The sequence below is a fragment of the Malaclemys terrapin genome, chromosome 2 (assembly GCF_027887155.1).
Source record: "Malaclemys terrapin pileata isolate rMalTer1 chromosome 2, rMalTer1.hap1, whole genome shotgun sequence".
Lineage (NCBI taxonomy): Eukaryota > Metazoa > Chordata > Testudines > Emydidae > Malaclemys > Malaclemys terrapin.
In genome coordinates this window covers 220,297,879-220,320,247 of record NC_071506.1, presented here as the reverse complement: position 1 = coordinate 220,320,247, position 22,369 = coordinate 220,297,879, and the positions used below count along the sequence as shown (strand labels likewise).

The 22,369-nt window shown below is 41.3% G+C and overlaps 1 protein-coding gene across 1 annotated transcript in view; it reads left to right on the top strand.

Annotated features, from left to right (window-relative positions):
* The window catches only part of KCNH8 (potassium voltage-gated channel subfamily H member 8), a 355,081-nt gene that overhangs the window by 158,067 nt on the left and 174,645 nt on the right, over positions 1 to 22,369 (top strand). The window lies entirely within an intron of this gene.

Below are 22,369 nucleotides of genomic sequence, written 5' to 3'. Positions count from 1 at the left end.
GTTGTTGGCAGGGCACACACAAAGCAGAGTGTACTGGTGAATCTGGATCTGAAAGGGTAGCCTTGTCATCTTAGAGTAGTTGTGGTTTTGTTTTGCTTTTAATTTGTGTTTAAAAAATTAAGGCCATACTTCATTTTGAACCTTAGCAACTGACTACGGGCTGCATAATTTTGCCTTACTTGCAATTATTTAAAAGATCTACAAATGTATGAATGATTAACTTTTAGTACATTTTTCTTGAATAAATACCATGACATTTCTAACATAATCAAATAAGGAATAAACGACATTCATACCTGCTCTAACTTTGACAGTGTCAATACAATATTTAAAAAGTCAAGGAAGAACTCAGAATAACAACTTTGGAAGAAAAGGCTCTGAGCAATATTCTCGTCTCAGTTAACTTTGTTTGTGGGTTAGGATGGGGTTAGTATATGGTGTAATTGTTTTAAATTGTTACTCTAGTTTAAATGAGAACAGAATTTGGATCTTCATCCTTCCAATTCCTCTGAGTGTCAGGAATCCAGAACAACAGAGCTTGAAGAATATAATTAATGGACATGGTAGGAATATCTTTCAAAATTCCAGCAGGACGTGCCTATATGCTGGAGTTCTAAATTCTGATACTGTTGTTTTCTTTAATTTTTTTTTAAACCTCATACGTTGGCTATTCATTCTCTACAATACACTAGAACAATGTAGACATGCCCCCTAAACTCTCCTGTGCCCCACTTCCTCATCCTACAGGATTTCTGAGTTTTAGCACCCACTAAAAGCTGATTCTGCACTTGCTGGAATAGGAACTGTGTAACAAAATGCAAATTATATGCAAGTTGTGACAGTAATAGTAATGTAGTATCTTATCATTTGGAAATTAGAAAATGTTACCCTTGTCTTGTGATCATACATATTCTTAAATCACTATGAATTCTAGAAATGTCTGATTTTTCCTCACATTTTGACAAATAGTTTCATCATTGTCTCAAACCCCCCCCCCCCAAATCTTATACAATGGAAGTATTTTTACACACCACACTTCTTGCAAAGAATATAATTTGTGAATTTCTGAGCCAGGAGTCTAAAAAAGAGATTTTGAAGTAGCACCTAAGTACATTTCTGTAGATAACCTATACATCCAGTCTCAACCAATCCTTTTCACCTCAAAGTAGAAGCTGTCTCATATCTGTATCTAATTTCCCCCTGAGACTTAAAACATCTTCCATCTATAAAAGCTTTAGGGAGATAAAGGTTATTAAAATGTGGTGTGCGGGAGCCTTGTAGGGGAGAGATTATTTGAACATGTGTGATCTGAAGGCTAATGATTCTCATTCTAAGAGTTGCATATCTCCAGAATACAGTAGCTGCTAAGCCTAGTGAAATATTTCAATTATCATTTGAAATGGGTATAATAAATTACTTCAGTTCTTTTTTTAAAAAAAAAATGAATATTGTTTTTCAGTATCTAACACCATAGATTCATATTCTCCCCTCAGAAATGGAGGGGACAGTGCCTCTTAGCTTTTCATATGAAGTCTTAAATTTTAAATAAAGACCATGAAATATAAAACAGATTATAACTCATACATGCCATTGTGAATTTTAAATGTACACTTAGGGCTTCTGAAGAAGTGGGCTGTAGCCCACAAAAGCTTATGCTCAAATAAATTTGTTAGTCTCTAAGGTGCCTGTTCTTTTTTGCGCATACAGACTAACACGGCTGCTACTCTGAAATCTACAGGGTGTGTCGGTCTGCACTAGAAGTGTGAAAATTGTACAGCAAACAAGCTTGTTGGTGCACTACTGGTGCACACTAAAAATTCCCTAGTGTGCATTAATGTAGTCGTGTTTGAAACAGGACTACATTAATGTGCCCTGGGGAACGTTTAGTGCACACCAGCAAGGTCTACACAGGCCCGTTAGTGGGCAACACGTGAGTGTGGACTAAAATTTAACTCCCCTTGTGCAGACTAACACACTGTGTAGACAACCTTGGTGGCAGGGTGTTTTGGGTGGTCAGAGGGCCTATTGGTCTGGGCCTCCACCTCCAGCCATTCTATTAGTTCATAGTGTCCCAGCCCTCTGGGTGAGATCTTATCTGGACTTTTTGATGGTAACCCCTAGGTCTGTCCTCCTCAGTTCAGTGGTCATAGCTCCAGGGTAGGTAGGGGGACCCAGGGCCTTTCTCCTAAAAGTGAAGTGGTATGCACCAGCCTATGTTCAGCCAGGCCACTTGCTCACCTTTCAGGTTGGGGTATGGTCATAGTCTTTCCTTCAAAGGCCCCACAGTCTAGGGCTGATGCCTACAGCCTTCTTGAGCCCTTGGCCACAGTTCTCCCTCCCAGAGTGTCTAGGAGCCAGGGGAAGACTGACAGCCAGGTCCCCTAGGTAGACATTTTTCTCCTGTTTCTGCAGAGCAGAGTTCATCCATAAATGGCCTATTTCTGGGGCTGCTGAAGCTCCCTTTATACTGATCTTCTCCTCAGGAGCATGTGCAGCAGTCCCTGAGAGGCAGGACCTCCCTGGCCCAGTACTGCTCCAGCCCTTCCCCTGTCTCGGCCTTAAACCCCATCACAAGCCCATAGACCGTAGTCCTATAATATATAGCTTGTGGGCACATTGTAACAATCATGCAAAGCTCTGTGAACTTCACTGGCACTCCACACAAGCACAGGTGCATGATACACAATGCCAGATTGGCCCTTAAGGATTGAATACTGAAATTCTTCTTATCTTGAGTGATATATCCCTGAGTGCACAAGGTTTAGGACAAGTTCTGCTCTCACCTATGCTGGTGTAAATCCATAGTAACGGTTATTCTCTGTGGAGACACTTGCGCAAATGAGAACATATTTTGGCTCCTGGACTTTTAAAAAAAAAAGTTAAGCAAAGCCTGAGCTGTATAACATGCTGAGACTGGAAATGATCTTCAGTTTATTTTAAAATACATTTAACATTTCTTAATTATTGTATGTTTTTATGTAAAAAACGAAACAAAACAAAACAAAAATACATGTAGGTGCCAGATTGTGAACACCTTACTCACAAAGGTGAATGACTGTGCTACAGTTTGTATCCGGGTATACAAACCTCACGCTGGGCCAGAAGGCAATCATGGGCCCAGGTAGCCCTACCCCTACCGGCCTGAAGATCAGGTTAAAAGGCGCTGAGAAGCCCAGGCATGCGGTGTTGGACAAGATGCAGGAGAGAAGAATCCTTCTCCAGGAACCCAGACAGAAGGTTGCGCCTGAGAGGGAACCTCACAGTGGGTAAGGCCTCCAGCAGCACCTTCTCCAACCACCACCCACTTTGAGAAGCAGCATGTCTTGCAGCACACTGCTCGTTTGGACTTGCTTGTGAAGCTATTGACTGTTTGGACTATAGGGGTCATGCCCCAAACTGAAGGAGCACATGGCTGCGAAGTAGCCCAGACTTAGGCTCTCTGTGGGGAGGAATCTGTCAATCTTACTTCCCACAGGGCCTTGAGCAGGGACCTGGTGAGAGGAAGGCCCTGGGTGCCCCGTACCATGACTCACTTAAGGGCAAAGGCCCAGGTGCAGGGGGGAGGCCCAGACACTCCCAGCCTACGGGCAGGAACCAGGTACTACTACTGTGCCTCTGCCCCTAACAGCAGGACAAAGGGTAGAGGTCAGGTGCACTAGCCACTAGGCCACCCAGCCCACTGAACACCCTATCACATGGCCTCTTCCTGGGTTATTTTACTCAAATAACATAATTTTAAATGCTTAAGACTCAGTTCTCCCTTGTTGGTAAATCCTACAGTCCTTGTACTGTCTTTACTCTGGGAATTTTTTTGACCACACCCCCACACAGCCTCTACAACTGCCAGTCATGGAAGGAGGCACCCTCAGCTGCAACCAATGAGGGGAAAAAAGGCCTGCTATAAAAGGAGGGAGCTCAGAGGGGGAGGGGAGGCAGAAAGCCCGGGGCAGGGAAGGGGCAACACCCCTGCACCAGGTTTCCTCCAGGAATAAGAGACAAAAGCAGACCCCTGGGCCTAATTAGAGGCCACGGTCCAAGAACTGCCCTGATCAGGGGCTAACCAAAGGAAACCAGGCAGGTAACAGTAGAGACGCCCTGCAAGACCACACCAAGGACTACTGACACTGGCCTTAGAGGGCAATGAACAGTCTCGGGCTAAAATGAAACGCTTGAAACAGCCTATATAACATAGCAAGAAATTTGTAATATTTACTCCTTGGCCCTGATTCTGATTTATATTAAGGTTATTTTACACCGCTCTGGCAATGTATAGGGGATTGAAAGTGGCTGTAAATATATACAATAAATTCCCACTGACTTTAATGGCTGCAAGATCATTAATACGTAAGGAAACTTAATAACAGCATGTTATATACTAAAGATCTGTTCCTGCTATTATTCTGCATAAAAGCTCCCACTGAAGTCAGTCTTGCCAAACAATGGCAGTATAAGGCCCTACTGCTTCAATTCTGCACTCATATATGCACTTGCATACCACCAAAAGAAGGAAAAAATGTGCATTTAAGGGATGGTAGTAGTCTCTCTGTCAGACCGCTGCTATGACAATCTGCTACTGTCCTTTAAAAGTGACTGTTATGCATTTAGTGCCGCTGTTTGTTTGTTTTTTAATCAACAAGCTCTTTGATGGACAGTAGGCATGTTGCAACTTTTCACCGTTTACACTCTTAATTTGCCTTTACACAAATAGATTGTTTCCCCAATGCAGTAATGTATCAGAGAAATCCCACCATCCTCCTTGTCTCTTTAAAAATACCTATAATCAAGCACTGGTGTAAAAGATAGCTTTTCAACACCCTCTTTGCCAGATTTGGAATACTGTAACAAAATTGATGGTCTTTTCTTTCCGACCTACAGAAAATCTCTTATTTTAGAAAAGCAATTGTTCCCGTCAGAAGGAGAGGAAAACACTAGTTGTTTTGCAAGGCAAAAGTTATTTCAATACTATGTACTAAGCTGGGAAGCCTATAGGTTAAATTCTGATTGTGGTTACATCTTTTTAAAATCTGGAGAACTCCCTTGAAAGCAAGCAGATTTAAACTGGAGTTACTGAGATCAGAATCTGGCCCTCAATGTTGGAAAGTTTAGGGCTCTATTCTGCTTTCATATACATGCAGTAATGTCCTTTGACTTCTCTGGAGGTTACAGTTGTGTTTCTGAGAGAATAATTGGCCAAACAAGTGAGTCCTGATTATCAATGCATTTCTTAATCTGAAATCCTGTAAAAAAATTTATAGTGGAGAAAATTAGGCTTTGGTAAGAGGGGCAATATTCATTGTGACAGATATGACTGGTTTGGAGAAAGTAAATAAGGAAATGTTGTTATTTACTCCTTTTCATAACACAAGAACTAGGGGTCACCAAATGAAATTAATGGGCAGCAGATTTAAAACAAACAAAAGGAAGTATTTGTTCACACAACGCACAATCTGTCTGGAACTCTTTGTTAGAGGATGTTGTGAAGGCCAAGACTATAACATGGTTTAAAAAAGAACTAGAGAAGTTCATGGAGGATAGGTTCATCAATGGCTATAAGCAGATGGGCAGGGATGGTGTCCCTAGCCTCTGTTTGACAGAAGCTGGGAATGGTGGATGGTTCACTTGATGATTACCTGTTCTGTTCATTCCCTCTGGGGCACCTGGCATTGGCCACTGTTGGAAGACAGGATACTGGACTAGATGGACCTTTGGTCTGACCCAGTATGGCCGTTCTTATGTTCCTATATTATGATATATCCAGCAAGCCAGTCTGCCTAATGGACAGCTCCTGTGCTTTGCTTCCTCTTCAAGGACAAGGAGCAGTGCAATTGCCGGCAGTTACCACACAGCACTTGGTCAGCACACATTTATTTTTAAGATAAAAGCCGTACGGAGAGAACATACAAAAACAATAGTGGATTGGAGTGTTGTTCTAGTGATTTTTCTAGGTGACTATAAGTTAGGGTCAGCATCACAATGCCCATCCTTTTTGTGGTTCTGAGCCAGGGAGAAAAATTACGACACTTTGGAGGACATACTATTAGTTGACAGTAGCACCTGGGGCCTGATCCAGCTCCCATTGAAGAATGGGAAAACTCTGTCACAGGCTGGCTGGCCTTTTAATGCAAGCCAAGCTCAGCCTTTCCTGTAACCTAGCAGCCTAAGCTGATGGTGATTTTTGGCAACTGAAGGCTCATTAGTGACCTTACCTGTGAATGGGTTAGGAAAAGACTATACAAGTATGCAGGGATGGGGGAAGCCTGTAGAGAAGGCAGGACTCTCTTGCAAGTAGGAGAACCCACAGAGCAAGGCTCCTGTGAGGGGGATCCATGAACTAGAGCCTACAAGAGCTGAGGAAATCCCATGGGAAGCTGCCAGAACCCCTGAGGAAGGAAGGGAAAACCTGCAAAGATAAGACATTACAAAAGAAGATCTCTGCAAGGCAGGATAGGCTCCTGTGCAGGAGGACCTGAGGAAGGGATAGTAAAAGCACGTCAGTGGAGACTGAGAGGGGCAGAAAACTAATTAGTTCAGCAGAGAAGGAAGAAGCAAGAGGTCTGAGAACCAAGGGGAGGCTGTGCTGAGCACAGGGGGCCTTGGAGATAGGAAGCGGCCCAGGGAAACAGAAGCAGGGTCTGAAGAATCAGGTCTTAATACAGGGTCCCTGGGCCAGGACACACAGTAGAGAATGGGCCTGTGTTCCCCTACCAGCCCCTGAGGAAGGGGCATGCTAGCCCAACCACAGAAGTGGTTTAGGCTCCTGGGAGGGAGGCCCAGTACAGATCCTCCAGCAAGTAACAGAGAAGGAACTCTGAAAAAGCAAATTAGGCTCCTGTGGGGAGAGGCCCTGATGAAGGCGGGTAAGAACACTTCAGTGGAGCCCGAAGGGGTGGAAGAGTTATTTGGTCATTTAGCTTGGAATAATCACAGTTAACACACGTGATTAACTCAAAAAATGAATCATGATTAAAAAAATGAATCATGATTAATCACACTGTTAAACAATAGAATACCAATTGAAATTTATTAAATATTTTGGATGTTTTTTCTACATTTTCAAATATATTGACATCTATTACAACACAGAATACAAAGTGTACAGTGCTCACTTTATATTTTTTATTACAAATATTTGCACTGCAAAAATGACAGACAAAAGAAACAGTATTTTTCAATTCACCTCATACAAGTACTATAGTGCAGTCTCTTTATTGGGAAAGTTCAACTTACAAATGTAGATTATTTTTTTATTGCATAACTGCACACAAAACTTTAGAGCCTACAAGTCCACTCAGTCTTATTTCTTGTTCAGCCAATCACTAAGACAAAAAAGTTTGTTTACATTTACAGGAGATAATGCTGCCCACTTCTTTACAATGTCACCAGAAAGTGAGAACAGGAGTCTGCATGGGACTTTTGTAGCCGGCATTGCAAGATATTTACATGCCAGATATGCTAAGCATTCATATGCCCCTTCATGCTTCGCCCACCATTCCATGCTGATGATGCTTGTTTAAAAAAAAGTGTTAATTAAATTTGTGACTGAACTCTTTGGGAGAGAATTGTATGTCTCCAGCTCTACTTTACCTGCATTCTGCCATACATTTAATGTATTAATAGTCTCAGATGATGACTCGTCACACGTTCATTTGAAGAACACTTTCGCTGCAGATATGACAAAACACAAAGAAGGTACCAATGTGAGATTTCTAAAGGTAGCTACAGCACTCGACCCAAGATTTAAGAATCTGAAGTGCCTTCCAAAATCTGAGAGGGATGAGGTGTGGAGCATGCTTTCAGAAGTCTTACAAGAGCAACATACTGATACGGAAACTACAGAACCCAGATCACCAAAAAAGAAAAGCAACCTTCTGCTGGTGGCATCTGACTCCGATTATGAAAATGAACATGTGTCGGTCTGCTCTGCTTTGGATTGTTATCTAGCAAAACCTGTCAGCACGGGGACACATCCTCTGGAATAGTGGTTGTAGCATGAAGGGACATATGAATCTTTAGCACATCTGGCATGTAAATATCTTGCCACACTGGCTATAATGGTGCCATGAGAACACCTGTTCTCACTTTCAGGTGATATTGTGAAGAAGAAGCGGACAGCATCATATCCTGCAAATGTAAATATTTTGAGCTTGTTTGAACGATTGCCTGAACAAGAAATAGGACTGAGTGGCCTGTAGGCTCTAAAGTTTTATATTGTTTTATTTTTGAATGCAGTTTTTTTTGTACAAATTCTACGTTTCTAAGTTCAACTTTCATGATAAAGAGATTGCACTATAGTACTTGTATTAGATTAACTGAAAAATACTATTTTTTTACAGTGAAAATTTGTAATAAAAAATATAAAGTGACCACTGTACACTTTGTATTCTGCTTATAATTGAAATGAATATATTTGAAAATGTAGAAAAATCAAAAAATATTTAAATGATATTCTATTATTGTTTAATGATTAATCACATGATTAATTTTTAATCGCTTGACAGCTTCTATCTATCTATCTATCTATCTATCTATCTAATCAGTTTCTAAAACTAATCCATGTACCTCTGGCTGAAAATGCACCTTTAAATTAAAGTATCTTGTCACCTTTTTTTGGAGGTTTTGAGGGGGAAAAAAAAAAAAAGAGAGGTTTTGTTTTCCTCTACTGGTATTTTGTGTGGGTTTTTCTAATACCAGGGCCGGCTCCAGCATTTCTGCTGCCCCAAGCAAAAAAAAAAAAAAAATAGTTGCCATCGGTGGCGGCAGTTCAGCGGCAGGTCCTTCACTCCTAGAAGGAGTGAGGGACCTGCCGCCCCCGAATTGCCGCAGGTGCCGCCCCTCTCCCTTGGCTGCCCCAAGCACCTGCTTGTTAAGCTGGTGCCTGGAGCCGGCCCTGACTGGAGCAAGAAGGGGGCACAAAATCCACACTACAAAATGTCCATAGAGACTCCCCATCTCCTCCACCAATGTGTGTATGAGCCTTTTCCTTTTTCAAGTACCACCACCAGCAATAGATTCTGCTGCTGCTTCCCCTTGCCTGCTCTGAGCCTCTAGCTACATGCTGCTCAGACACAATTTAGAATGACAAAGTATGAGATCGATTCCAGGTGCCAAATTAGTCCAATTAAAAAATAAATCCTTATTGCAGTTTGAATGTGCCGTGTGTGTGAGAGAATTTAGCTTCTTATTTAAGTATTTTTATAAGATACAGTAAAAAGAAAGAGGTTATAGAGTAGGTAAATCTTCTTTTTCGGGTGCACCATCATGTCAATAGTTCTGTAATGACTTGGCTTAGTTTGATAGAAAGATCATAATACATGCTCATAGACTATCAGAATGGCTTCCCCCAGAATCCCGCAGCACGTCCATAGTGATACTACCTCTTCTGTCATTCACACACAAGCAGGATCACATCAGTTTTCTCCTTCTTTAATGTGCATATATATACAAAATATGACATGTTTCAATGATGCTGGCTATAATTAAGCAGCAGGTATGCTCTCCAATGGCCACGATTGCATTTATTTTTATAAAATATGGCATATTCCTATGCAAAAAAGATCTTTATTACGTCGATATATTCTCCACTACAGCCTTCTTTCCCTTTTAATGAAAATTGAGGGTTTATCAATATTTATACTAAAGGGGAAGACTAATGGCCCTTAAAGGATTAATAGGTGTTTAAATGAATGGTTAATCAATTGCTATAGCATCCAGCAGGCCAATATTTTGCTTATTATCATGGCTTACAAACATAGTATCTTCTACTGATGAGCTTATAACCACATAGAAATCTTCTACTCGTGTGTATAATGAACATTATACTAGCCCTTTATAAAACATTTTATAAATGGAATCTTAATATAAAATATGGCTGACTATTCTGTACCTTCCTTACGATCTTTCCTTCCACCATTTTTTGCTCTCCCGTGCTGGTGCTGTGCTGGGCTCCAGGTAGCTATGGCACACCCAGGACTAGGCTCCTCCTAGGCAATGCCCTGTGCAGAAAGAACTTGGGCTTTCTTGGGGCACCAGCCTAGCCAGAGGCAGTGGGGGAGGAAGGAACCCACCAGCCAGCCTGCAGGTGTGCTGAGTGTTCCTGCCAGGGGTTTGTTCTCCACACAGCCTAGGGAGAGGGATGTGCCCCACCAGGGTTTATGGAGAAGCAGCGGGGCTGGGGTGGGGGGGAAGTGGTAAAGGGAGGAGAGATGCTAGGGAAGGAGGCAGCAAAAAGGGGAGCATGCAAAGGGCTGATGGTTGGGCAGCAGAGGCGATGCATGGGGCAGTCAGGTGCCCCTCCACTATCCGCAGTTACATGTTCTCCCTGCAAAAATTATTCTTCTGGCATGGAGATGTTGAACAGGACCCTCGTTATCCTGCAAAGAGACAGTGGGCAAGTGAAATGAGGTATGGATGGGGTTTTTTTACTATTATGTCTGGGGAGAAAGTGTAACAGCTGCCATTTTGAAAAGGTCAGACAAACAAAGGAGAAGTATGGTAGCAGCTGTCTTTAGAAAGGCAAAACAAGCAAGGAGAAAAGATAAAATTTAGATGTCTGAAAAAGGAAATACATCCTCCAATACAAAAATCTGTTCCCATGGCCATGAAAGAGAGTAACTCCCACTCCAGCAAACAAAGTATGGAGGCTGATGGAGAAGCACCCATCACTAAGGCTGACTTGAAGGACATGCTGGTAGAAATCAGAAAGATTAATAGGAGATGAAGGAAGAGTTCCAGGCTTACATTAAAAATATAAAAATATTAATGGGAAAAATCAGCTGTGGAAACAAACAATTAAATGAGCATTACTAATCTAGATGACAGATTGGGGAGAAAAAGAATTAAATCTGGAGGATGTGGAATATAGAGAACATATGAATAACAGAAGGTTTAAAGGTATTCCAGAGGAGACTGAAGGAAGAAATCTGCTGGACACATTGGACAATATTTTCCATGACACACTCAGACTGGGCAATAAAGATCTCATTCATACAGAGAGGGCTCACAGATCCCTTTTCTCCAAGCCCCCAGAAAGCTCTGGACCAATGGATATGATTGTCTGCACTGCTATCAAGACAAGGATAAAATACTGAGGGCAATGAGGAAGAAAGGTGAAACACTGATGATTTTTAACCACCCCATACAAATTTTCCAAAAGCTGGCAACCTCAATCCTTAGCAAGCAAAGAGAGCAAGGCCAGGTGCCATCTATTCCTAAAGAGAACAGTATAAGATACAAATAGGGGTTCCCATTTAGACTGTGCTTTAAATATAATGACAGGTATGTCTGTCTGAGATGCAGAAGAAAGGAAGCTGGTACTTATAGACCTGGGAATAGGTGAATCCATTCAAGAACAATTTGAATGAGATCATAGGCATCGGTCCTACAGGCCACCAAGAAATCACTAGGTATCAGTGAGATCTAAGAGAGCCTGAACATCTCAAAAAGATGCACAATCACGACAACAGGACAAACATGAGAGCAGAAGAAACAGTCCCGATCCAGAAGAACAAGATGAGTGTATAGGCTAAGATACTACAATAAACCAAGAATATAATCTATTAGGTTATAATGATAAAGGGATATAGTTAAATGGAAGCTGAGATATATAGCATCCAGATGATTTACTCTGTGTGGATACAGTATACTTATGGGTATAGCATAGTTTAATGTTATGAATTATATCAGTGGTACACAATTAGATCTACCCAATGGCCGATTTGAGAATTTTATGATGAGGTGGGCCGTTTGCACAGAAGGCTGACGCAAAAAAAAAAAAAAAAAAAACCTTCAGCTACCAATAAATAAGGACCTTGATTACAACATAAGTATTAGTACTTCTATCTTTTAACAAAGTTTATAAATCAACATTATTACCTGTGTTTGTGGCAATCTCTAGTGGGAGAGGTGACACTGACAATCTCTGGCAAGCTTTGTGACGAGTGGTTTGTAGAAGGTCAGGGCATGACACATGCACTGAAGATGCTCATCTGTCAGATGATTGCAGTTTTGGTTCACAGAGATATGTTGATCCGAACATCGTTAAAAGATAGATGGCTACATTCTGGCTATCCTGAAACTAGTCAGCATAGTGAGTCCAGAAATCACAATGTTTCCCCCATCTCTGAATTTTGCCTTCAAGACATCTGAGATCTGGAGCCTTTCTAATTGAAAGGCACTTTCATTAATTGAGTCAAGAATGTTCTTTGCTTCAGAAGGGCAAGGTCCATTGGTAGAGACAACAAAGGGTTCACAAAGAAAAGCAAATCTTTGGAATTCTAAAATTCTCAAATCAAATTTTTAAAATTTTCGATCAGAATGTTTAGGAATTCTTGCATCGTTTTCATCAAAGTTTCATCTGTAGCAACAACACACAATGTGGGAAAGTATAACATTTTTTCCTGTTAAGGCTGTTTGAAATATTTCAAGATTCCGCTGAAAAGCACACACTTTTTCAAACAGATCCCCAACTCTGCTTGAACAGCCTTGGAGCTGCAATTAGGGAATTCAAGTGACTAGTAATATCGCTCAGAAAAGCTACCTATGACCAGTGGCAGATTTAGAGTTAGTTGGGCCCTGTGCTCAGCTTCATTTCTCCCTCCCCTCCCCCCGGGGTAGCATTCTCTATCTTCCCCCACCCCACATTTTTCATTTTTTTCCCCTATAGTCTTCTCTTGGGACTCAGGGCTGCAGGTGCAGGGTCTGGGAGGGAGTTAGGATGCGGGAGGGCGCTCAGGGTTGGGGTGCAGAGTCTGGGAAGGAGCTACAGTGCGGGAGTGGGCAGGGGAGACTTAGGGTGCAGGAGGGGCTTCAGGGCTGGGGGTGTGGGGTCTGGGATGGGGCTCAGGGCTGGGGTAGGCAGGGGGTTGGGGTGTGGAACACTTACCTGGAGCAGCTCCTGTTTGGTGCAGGGGGTGCAGGTGGCTCCGTGTGCCCCCTGCAGCTCCCATTGGCCACGATTCTCGAAGCCACGCCCCCCCCTCCCAGCCAGGCAGGGCTGGAACGCAGGTGCTTTAGGGGCTGCAGTCCAGGGTGGGCCCCAGGCTAACCGGGGCCCTGGGCTGCAGCCCCTAAAGCCTCGCCCCCTTTCTGAATCCAGCCCTGCAAGGAGCAGCAGGCAGCCAGCCAGCAGCCAGAGAGAAGCAATGGTTTCCCCTTCAAAGCGCCACTTCTTTCTGGACGGCACTCCTGCCACCTGCACCTCCCGCCTGCTCCCCTGAGGCTGCAGGTGAACCTCCCTCCCTGCTCCCCTGCCCCCACCCCCACAGTCCCACCTGGTGTGGGGTGGGCCGGTGCTGAGCTGCCTGAGTGCCCGGCCCTGGGCCCCCTGTTGTTGCGGGGGGGGGGGGGGGGGGCGTGCCAGGTAGAGTGACCAGACAGCAAGTGTGAAAAATAGGGACGGGGTGGAGGATGGGGGTAATAGGAGCCTATATAAGAAAGACCCAAAAATCGGGACTGTCCCTATAAAATCGGGACATCTGGTCACTCTAGTGCCAGGGTACCCTGTGTTTAATGGTAAATCTGCCCCTGCCTATGACATAGAGGAGACATCATTCATAAATTCCAGGAACTCGCAAGCCTTGCTGGTCTTGTGGTTTGAAAGAAATTCTATCATTTCTTTTTGAAGCATACAAAACCTCTCTAACACATGCCCCCTACTTAACCAGCTAGCATTGTGCTGCAACAAGTCACTGTATTTGGCTGAAATGTCTTGCAAGCTAGAGGTTGAGTCTAAGTAGTTCACTAATCTCATTACAATATCCATTGTTTTTTTCAAGTCCCCAGACAATTTACCCCTCAGGACGGTCTGGTGAATGATGCAGTGAAGTGTGTTTAATGAAGTGTGTATCGCTGGCAAATGTGAAGCAAAACCCTTTTCTTTCCCTGTCATGGAGGCACCACCATCTGCACAAAGCAAGTTTACTTTCTGGAAATCTAAACCATTCTCTCCCACCGCCTCTTTCCTACCCCCCCCCCCCCCAAAAAAAAAAAGCATGTTACCTTTTCAAAAATGTTCGCTCCTGTGGTGTAGGTATTAGAGAACAAAATTGGAGAAGGGTCACCTATGGTGGAAAATTTTAACAATAAATGAATTTAAAGATGGTATAATCTCATAATGATGGATGTTATATAGATAGTTTGAGATTAGACAAGGCTTGGTTCTTAAAGAGTGATTATATAGATAGAAGAAAATCCCCCTGCAGCAAAGAACTAACATGCCCATGAAGAAAGTAAGGAGAGCCCAGGCTAGAAGGGACACGTGACAATGGTGGAATGTACAGGGAGTGAGGGGATAAGAGAACAGAAACAGATGTTAAATATTGTTATATGTTTTAATATTGGTTATTAATTTTAAAAAGTCAGGGCTCAGAATTTAAAAATCTATGGTAAATGAGACTCAGGATCAGGGTACACCAATATAGGTGTTAAAGAAAGGAAAAGCAACATATGTGGGAGTTTTAAAATTACACTGTGTGTGATGTGAGCTGTACCTTAAATGTCTTATTTAAAGAGGAGGTGCAAATGTAACGGAGACCTGACAACTTTCTGGCGGTGGTGGGAAGAAGCTGTATGACTATTTTTAACAAAGTGTAATATACTGGGTGAGAGCAGACTTAGTCCTCATGGGTGAGTTTATTAATGGCATGACTAGTAGTGTTAAGGGGATAAACAATCCAACAAAAAAGGAAAAGGAGGCTCTGTTCACTGAAAAAGGGTTTTCCTAGTATAATCTAGGTACAGGAAACACTTGAAGGAAAACAATGATAAATACCTGAATGCTTCTTGGACACAGCTGCCATGTCTCTCCAGGGTAATCTAATAGAAGAGGGGTGGCAATACTGTTTGCTAAACACTTCCTTTTTATTGTTTCAGCAAAATTCATAGATACAGAGGGCAGATATATTTTAATTAAAGGATATTTTTGAAAGGTAAACTTTTCACCATAGCTAGTGTATATGCTCCCAATCAAAGGGAAGCTTCTTTTTATCAGTTTTTTGGGGATTTAGGAGATTTTAGGGAAGGGAATATTATTCTTACGGTGATTTTTAATGAGGTGTTTAATCCCATTTTGAATCAATGCAATATACACAGAGGGCGTTTAGGAGGAGGAAGTGTAAATTTGGTGCATCACCTAGAAAATGAAGATCTGGTTGATGTCTGGTGGGAGATGAATCTGGATGTCAGGTACTATACATGTTGTTCTGCTACTCACGGATCTTATTTCAGTTTGACATGATTTTTGTTTCTAGGACCAGGGCTAATTTGGTCTAAAAAGATAATCTGAGTTATAACTTGGGCTGATCATGCCCCTGCACATATCAGAATAAAAGATTGGTACTCAGTGGAAAAACAAAGGGCCCAGCAGTTGAATAGAGCTTTGTTGTATGACCCCCTTAGAATTCAAGACCTGGAAGAAATTTTTTCAGAAATATATAGAAGAAAATGAAGAAAGGGATCCATGTAAGTGTTCTCTGAGATGCTGGAAAGGTAGTAATGAGGGATATCCTTATAAATAAAGCATAATACATGAAAACGATGAGAGCTCTTGAAGGAAAGAGAGGGTTAAACAACTTTGTGTTTGGAAAGGTAGACCTAGATCTACAGGATCTAAAAGTGTATAAGAAAATAAATTATATGAGAGGGAAGATTAACCTGTTTAAAAACAGATAAGATGTGCAGACACTTAGATAAATGTAAAAAATAGTATGAAAAGGGCAATAAACCTGATAAGCTTTTAGCCATAAAGTTAAAAAAGAAACAGGAAAATCAGCCATCCCTCTGATTAGAAATAAAAAGGGAGATTTAGTAAGTTGCTCCGTACAGATCTCTGAAACATTTGCTAACTTTTTCAATATTTTGTATGCTTCAAACCATCCAAATCCTGAACTTATAAATAGATATTCGAGAAGTGTGAAATTACCTCAGTTCTCAGAGGATGATGTGGCAGCTCTTGATAGGCCAGTTTCTTCAGAGGAAGTTGAAGTTGTAATTTAAAATCCAATAAAGCTCCAGGTCCAAATAAGTTTTCTGGAAAGTATTATAGGGCTCTAATGCAAGTGTTTTTCCTATTTTAACTGATTTTTAATGGTATATTTCGGGGTATGAGATTCCAGATTCATGGACAGAGGCAAAAATTGTGGTCATTCCTAAAGAAGGAAAAGATCTTTACCAATTGCACGTCCTAGAGACCTATTTATTTAATGTGGATGCTAAAATTTATGCCAAGGTGCTAGCAGACAGATTGAGAGTCATCTTGCCCTAATATGTTCACCCTGACCAATCTGGATTTGTTGCTGGTAGGCATCTATCTGACAAGATTAGTAGAACTCTGAATGTAGTCTATAATGCTAATTCTAACAATTCTTCCTTTATACTGCTTGCTTTGGATACTGAGAGAGCCTCTGACTGCCTTGAGTGGGAGTACCTCAGACAGAATTTGGTTAGGTTTTAGAAATCAGTTTTATAGGGGCATATCAGCCCTATTGACTCATCCTCAAGTGTCCGCTTTGGTTAATGGTCATCAATCCCCTCCTTTTAATTTGTCTAAGAGTAGGACAGTTGCCTGTTAACTCCTATTTGCTTTGGCAATGGAGGACTATTTGCAATACATGTGAGAAACAACCCCTTGGTAAAAGGCTTCGAAATGCCTTCTGGATTTGAACACAAAATAGCTTTCTATGCTGACAATGTCTTGTAATACTTGCAGGATCCAGAAGCCTCATTAAAACTTCTAGAACAATTGACTTTGAAATTTTGGCAGGTATCAGACTTCAAAATAAACTATGATAAATCTGAAATGTTGGCATTAATACTCCTGAAAGGGTCAAAACAAACTGTTGTCAGCTACATACATTTAAATGTGCAAAATAATCTGTAAAATATGTAGGAATAAATATTGTGGAAAAGTGTAAAAATAATACAGGCAGATTACATTCCAATGTGGATTAAAATAATAGAACTCTGAGAAAACTTCTTGGCCTCAGTAAAGATGAATGTCCTCCCAAAGTTGTTGTTTTTGTTCCAATGCATCCCTGTTGCTGTCCCTGACATGACATTAAAAACGTGGCAGGATGTGCTATTAACATTCATATGGTAACATAAAAGACAAAGGGTGAGTTTTAAAGTTCTATATAAACCTAAAAAATGGGGTGGGCTAGCTTTCCTTAACTTATCTTATTATGCATCACAATTAAAAGATGTGCTCAATTGGGTTATCAATAGACTATTCACACACTGGGTAAAACTCGAACAAGAGTGAAGCCCAGATATAGCTATTGCTAGTGATGGGATAAAAAGAAAGTTAGGTCACCTAAATAAATAAATAAGGTGGTCTGGATGAAACGGTTCACAGCTTCGGACAATTTCTTTTAAATTCCTGTTGCCAAGGCCCTCTCTCTTAAACACGTTCAATAATAACTGGAAATTTATCCTTAGGAAATATCAAAGTGACTATTGGTTCTGAGTAAGGGCTTAAATTACTCAATTTGGACAGCTGTTCTTGGGTCCTGATGTAAAATCATACCAAGAGATATGTAATAAGATTATATCATATAAAGATTATATAAATATATATATAAATTATATAAGGATTTTATAGTTTCAGTATTTACAAGTCAAACATTTTATTGTGAAATGGGGATGCAAAGTGGCTCTGTCTAGAATTTTAACCATCTTTGAGCAGTTGACCCAGGACGAAGCTGGGACAAAAAGTTAAATTTCTAAGATATATACAATTTTGATTGAAAAGGATGTTAAGAAACAACAATCCAGATGAAAAGTTGGGAGAGGACTTTTGATAAATAAATTGACCTGGATAGGGAAAGGGAATATACATCTTCAATTTGGGTAGCTCATGAAGAATTTTTTATGAATTACCATATAGCTGGCATTTGATAGGCTAACCTCTACATCCCAGCATTTGGCCTGAATAACTGGGGCAGGCACTAGACAAATGCACAGGTGCAGTTGTGCGGAATTGTTCTCCTTCTCATCTCAGCCATAAAGCACTAGAGAGCCTATGTGGGCCACTTGATGTCCCTCTCACTGTTTTTTGGTGGTGATGGAAGGATCCATACAGATGTGGAACCCTAGGTCCTGTACCCACCCCGCCATTGGTGTGTGTATTCCCTATTCCTTCCCACCCTCTTTGGGTTAGCATTGAGGTGCTTGCGGGACTTCCCTGTCACATAGTAGAAGATGCCACACACAGTCCACACATCCAGGCACCCCTTGAGCAGAAGAACTACACAAGGTCCTCCTCAACTATGGAACAAAGGGCCCGGTTTGATCCACCCAGCTCTCATTTACTTTATTGGGAACCTTACTCATGCATCCAGTGGCAGAATTTGTCCTTTAGACAGTCTTTGCTTAGCTATTATTTGAATACTTGAAAATTGCCTTCTATTTTGGCTAATGACTAACTTTCCTGGATAGATTTTTTTTTTAAATAAAAAGAACCTCAGTTAAACTAACCTATTAAGCTATCTGATGCCCCAAGAGAATAGTAAAAGAACAGAAATTCATAAAGTGGTGAACATGAAAACCGTAAGACAAATGCTCCTTACTCCCAGGTCCTAATTCATTAATGATTGCATGCATTATTCATGCAAAACTTGAACAGGCTTCTATCAGGAAAAATTGCTTTAAAGTACATATAGTGAGGAAAGCAGGCACTATTACTATTTTAAAATCATGTTTTTTCTCCTGTCTGTTTCTCTCTCCATTAGGCATCAGTGGTGCAGGCAAGCAAAATCACAATGCCCCACTGTATTGTGATTCATAAGTGAACTTACAAAGGGGAGTTAAAGGAAGTATTCCAATTAACTCATTTGGTTCTTGCTCTATGGTATCTCTAAGAGTAGGTCTACACTTACGGCGGCGAGTAGAGTACAGACACTGCACGCCCCACTGGCATGGGTATAAATAACATTGTAGACAGTGAGGTACTGCTTAAGAGAATAGAGTGCCCTATATGCCTGAACCTTAGGGTATATACCCTACATGACTCTTTCCATGCCCAATCAGTGTCTTCCAAGTCTACACGGCAATTTTTAGCAGTGTAGTTTCCTGCTGTGCTCCCTGCTTCCCTATCATAGGGAAAGGCTCTGGCAGTCAGAAAGCAGCAGAGAAAGGCTCTGGCATTGGAGAGCTGACGGAATCTGCTACTATACATTGAGGCTTTCACTGCCATGGATAACTACACACAGCAGTGAGTGTGGACTCAGCCTACCTTTCACAGCGGCGTGTAGCTCCACATATTCCCCCACACTGCCACCAGTGAGAACTAAATAGGTTATCTTTTAAAGAAGAACATAATTTTTGACCCCATCATAATAATAGGAGAATGGCCATACTGGGTCAGACCAATGGTCCATCTAGCTCAATATCCTCTAAATCTGTTAGTCTTTAAGGTGCCACCAGACTCCTTGTTGTTTCTATTCTGCCGGTGGCCAGTGCCAGATGCTTCAAAGAGAATGAACAGAACAGGGCAATTTCATATGATCCATCCCCTGTCATCCAGTCCCAGCTCTGGCAATTGAAGTTTAGGGACATCCGGAGCATGAGGCTGTGACCCTGACCATCTTGGCTAATAGCTTGTGATGGACCTATTCTCCATGAACTTACCTAATTATTTTTGAACACTTTCCTATTTTTGACCTTCATGACATTCCATGGCAATGAGTTCTACAGGTTGACAGTGCTTTGCATGAAGAAGTACTTCCTTTTGCTTGTTTTAAACCTTCTGCCTTGACCCCTAGTTCTTGGGTTATGTGAAGATGTAAATAACATTTCCCTATTCACTTTTTCTGCAGCATTCATGATTTTATAGACCTCTATCATATTCCCCCCCACCCCCCATAGTCCTCTCTTTTCTAAGATGAACAGCCCCAGTCTTTTTAGTCTCTCCTCATATGGAAGCTGTTCCATACCCTTAATCATTTTGTTGCCCTTCTCTGCACCTTTTCTAATTCTAATTATATCGTTTTTGAGATGAAGCAAGTGCATATAGTATTCAAGGTGTGGGAGTACCTTTATATAGTGGCATTATGATATTTTTTGTCTTCTCCCTTTCCTAATGGTTCCTAACATTCTGTTAGTTGGTTTTTTTGTTGTTGTTTTGTGTTTGTTTTTTGATTGCCATTTTCATTTTGAGCACATGTTTTCAGAGAACTATCTATAATGACCCCATGATCTCTTCCTTGAGTGGGAACAGCTAATTTAGTGGAGCACAAGATCTGGCCCATCATTTTGTATGTGTAGTTGGGATTATGTTTTGCATTGTGCACTACTTTTGTATTTATCAACATTGAACTTGATTGCCATTTTGTTGCCCAGTCACCCAGTTTTGTGAGATTCCGTTGCAATTCTTTGCAATCTGCTTTGGACTTAACTATTCTGAGTAATTTTGTATCATCTGCAAATTTTGCCACCTAACTGTTCACCCCTTTTTCCAGATCATTTATGAATATGTTGAACAGCAGTGGTCCCAGTACATTTCCCTGGGAGACCCTTTCATTTACCTCTCTCCTTTGTGAAAACTGATAATTTATTCCTATCCTTTGTTTCCTATGTTTTAACCAGTTACTGATCCATGAGGAGTTTCCCTCTTATCCCTGCTTACTTTGCTTAAAAGACTTTTCTGTGGGACCTTGTCAAAAGCTTTCTGAAAGTCCAAGTACCCTGTCAACTGGATCATCCTTGTCCACATGCTCGTTGACTCCCTTAAAGAATTCTAATAGATTGGAATCTATTCCCTTACAAAAGCCATGTTGACTTTGTCCCAACAAATCATGTTCATCTGAGAGTCTGATAATTCTGGTTTTAGTATAGTTTTAACCAGTTTGGCTGGTTCTTAAGTTAGGCTTACTGGCCTGTAATTGCTAAGATTTCCTTTGGAGCCTTTTTTAAAAATAGGTGTTACATTAGCTGCCTGCAGTCATCTGGCACAGAGACTGTTTTAAGAGATGGGTTACATACTACAGTCAATTATTCTGCAATTTCATATGTGAGTTCCTTCAGAACTCTTGGGTGAATACCATCTAGTCTTGATGACTTCTTATTTAGTTTATCAATTTGTTCCAAACCTCCTCTATTGACACCTCTATCTGGGACAATGCTTCAGATATGTCACCTAAAAATAATGGCTCGAGTATGGGGTTCTCCCTCTTATCCTCTGCAGTGAAGACCGATACAAATAATCCATTTAGCTTCTCCACAATGGCCTTATCTTCCTTTAGTGTTCCGTTAGCACCTTGATCATACAATGGCCCCAATCACTGTTTGGCAGGCTCCCTGCTTCTGATGTACCTTTTTTATTATTTTATTTGAAAGGATGTCTTTTTTGTCTCTAACTGCCTCTTTTACTCTGCTGTTTAACCAGGGTGGCATTTTTTATTTTTATGTTTTTGGTTCTTTTGCATGCATTATTTGGGGTATACATTTAGTTTGAGCCTCTATTGTGTTTTTTTATAAGTTTCCATGCAATTTGCAAACTTTTCACTCTTGTGACTATTCCTTTTAATCTGTTTAACTAGCTTCCTTATTTTTGTGTAGTTCCCCCTTTTTAAGTTTTTGTCTTTTCCTCCTGCAAGGATGTTAAATTTAATTATATTATGGTTGCTATTGCCGAGCAATTCCGCTATATTCACCTCTTGGGCCAGGTCCTGTGCTCCAGTAAGAACTGAGTCAAGAACTGCTTCTCACCTTGTGGAGTCCAAGACAAGCTGCTCCAAGAAGCAGTCTTGATGGTGTCTAGAAATTTTATCTCTGCATCCCACCCTGAGGCCATATATATGCAGTCAATATGAGGGAAGTTGAAATCCCCCATTATTATTGCATTTTCTGCCTTTGTAGCCTCTCTAAACTCCCTGAATGTTTCGCCATCACTGTCACCATCCTGGTCAGGCGGTCGATAGTATATTCCTACTGCTGTACTCTTATTGTTCAAGCACAGAATTTATGTCCATTGAGATTCTGTGGTATAGTTTGATTCATTTAAGATGTTTACATCATGGTTTTAAGACATAGGCCCATGTCAGAGCTGCACCAACCTAGGAGCTCCCCAGAGCCTGAGAGTGTGCACATACTGCCACACTTTAGGAGGATAAAACATGTCTCCTCCCTGCTGCTAACCTGTTCCACAGGTGATATGGCTTTTTAAACTGGTTTGCACTACATTGGGCACTAGGAGGCAGCAGTCCTATACTGCAGCTGTGCCTGGCCATAGGGATGGGTGCCAAAGGACAAAAGTCTAGTTATTCCTTCTCCCTGCTTGCTCTCGCTCACAAGGGCTGAAAAAAAATAGTCCTGTGTCATTCATACCAGACTTGGCCATTAATATACAATAGTTTAAAACAGGGGTTTGCCAGCAAAT